The following is a 2,460-nucleotide window of genomic DNA, read 5'->3' as shown; positions in this document are numbered from 1 at the left end:
GATGATTCATATAATCATTTAGCTGCATCATGCAAGGCATGTTTGAGCTTGTGGATTAACTAGACTTGAAAGAGATGTGGATTACTGTATGTTTGCTTTGCAGCGCACATTAAAAACTGTAAATGTAAGCTATGAAAGTAATATTCAGAGGTGTGTGATTATAATAAATACACTTCAAAAGATGCATTGGTTGAATAACCAAACAGTTGAATATTTTTCATTCCTTTTTTCTTGCACTCTAGATCATTCATAAATTCAATGAATGATTTGGCAATGGCTGTTGATTTTAGTGTATGATATATCATACATATAATACTTTACAAGAATATTTTAAAGAGGATATTACCAGAAGTGTTTAGCACATGTTCTAGATAATATACTTTTGGAAGTTTGGTCTAAATAGTGTCTTGATATGGAACTTTTGTTACTAGAATGATGAGTAATGTATAGTTTGAAGTGTACTAGGAGACTACAGAGAGCTCTCTTTTACTTGCAGAATCATCAGTCCATGTCATTTGAGAGATAAGGCAGTGTTGTAATACATGCTTTTCCCCAAAAAAAATCTGTGCTGTCTTTCTTTTGCTATTAGAGCAGTAACTGTCAGTAATCATGCCTCCACACAAGGCTATTCTTTCACTGACCAATACATGTATTGAATGGGTTTTAGACTGGCTCTATACTACTCTGAAGTTACAAGGATCCCTAAAGGAGCGCCTACAACAAAGGGAGTACGTCACCACGCATCTCACTTCCAACATCAGGCAGAGACTTATCAACATTACTTTTCAACAACACATGTATAAATGTAGCCTCTCGTTCAAATGCTTAATGCTAGAGGTTCTGGGAGACACCAGCACTCAATGTGTTGACTTCACTGAGGGAGGTTATGCATATGTAGATGAGGTGTGGCAGTTCTACCGAAGCCTAAATGTTATCAAGATAATCAACCTGACCAAGTTAGGCATTGTCTGTAAGATCAAAACAGAGTCAGATAAAAAGTATCTGCCAGACATCAACAACACATTTTATCGAGCTTTCGATCAGATGAAGAATTTACGCTGGGTGACTTTAAAGGGAGTTGCTGATAAGACATTCCTCTTAACCATGGGGAAAAATTGCCCTCATCTTGAGAAACTCAACATTGCTCAGTCTCCCAGAATAGATGATGAAGCAATAGCAAACTTAATTATAAGAAACACATCACCAACAGAGAGCCAGAAGTCTGTACAGGTTGGTGTCCAGCACATCCCAACAAATCTTTGTGCAAACAGCTTAAAGATGGTATGTGTAAGTGAGACCAATGTGACCTTAGCAAGTGTAGGAATTCTCTTGCATTTTGTCCCTAACCTTGAATCATTTGGAGGAGACATTCATGCAGGTTCTTTGTGCTGTGTCATAAGTGACTTGCATCTTAAGGAGGGACACAAGTCATTCAAATTGCAAGAGCTTTGGGATGCAAGAATCCTACCACAACAAGCTTCTCTTTTGAACATGGTATGTCCTCAGCTCACCCGCCTTAGCACAGATGCTTCTTCTCTTGGCTCCCTGGAAAATCTTAGCTCCATCACATCCCTCACTCTTAGCCTTTATTACCAAAACTTTGAGAATGACATCTATGACTACCTTCTGGAAAATGGAGAGAAGCTTAGGGAGCTCATTCTTGTTGACCACATTAACTGCTATCTAGATCTGTCATGGCTGACAGAACTCGCCCCAAATTTAGAGCATCTAGTAGCTACTGTGAGCCTTGAGGAGGGACGGGAGGTACTCAAGTGGCCATCTCTAAAGACTGCCCAATTGTCTGTTGAATCCTCGAGAGTACTCTTAGCCCTTCTAACTAGCATAACTGAAGTAAGAGACCTGGACATTACCTTTGTAAGGGAACCATACCAAGAGACCTTTGAGTGCATCAACGATGACCTAATCATCTGTGCAGTGATTGAAGATGGCCTCAAAAAACTACAGAAGTTAAAGATTAATGAGTGTGCCATTGGCTTGAAGGGGATAGACTGTCTGCTCTTGCACTGCCCCGACCTGTGTTACCTAGCTCCTCTTGCCTTCTGGCATGGACTCTTTAATCAGGACTTTCATTCCCTCGTGCAGCGAATCAAGGAGAATAACTGGCAACTCAAGCTTATCATGCGTGCAGACTGGGAAGATGACAAGGAACTCCAAGAAGCTTGTAAAGTTCCTTAGTAGTTCAGAAATATTGAAAAAATGTAATGGTATATATTATTTTCTGTAAATATCACTCACAGCCTTGGATAGGTAATAATGAAGAGTAAAAAGATGAAAGATGTAAATACTTCTATTGAAAATATGAAATATGTCATGTCATTATGTTAGTTATCATCAATCATTCTCACTCTTATTGTATGAATTACTACTTTTTCCTGTGTCCTCTTTGACTTTTGTTTTTTCCTTTTTGTATTACTTTGGCACTCCAACTGTTGCTCTGTG

At 38.9% G+C, this 2,460-nt stretch overlaps 1 protein-coding gene across 1 annotated transcript in view; it reads left to right on the top strand.

The window, feature by feature from the left end:
* Positions 1-2,460, top strand: part of LOC119586246 — a gene marked incomplete at its 3' end in the record, with an annotated part of 5,175 nt that overhangs the window by 619 nt on the left and 2,096 nt on the right.

Source organism: Penaeus monodon, chromosome 21 (genome assembly GCF_015228065.2).
Source record: "Penaeus monodon isolate SGIC_2016 chromosome 21, NSTDA_Pmon_1, whole genome shotgun sequence".
In the NCBI taxonomy this organism is placed as follows: Eukaryota; Metazoa; Arthropoda; class Malacostraca; order Decapoda; family Penaeidae; genus Penaeus; species Penaeus monodon.
Note: the sequence above shows the minus strand (reverse complement) of the source record. Positions and strands in the feature narration are given on the sequence as shown.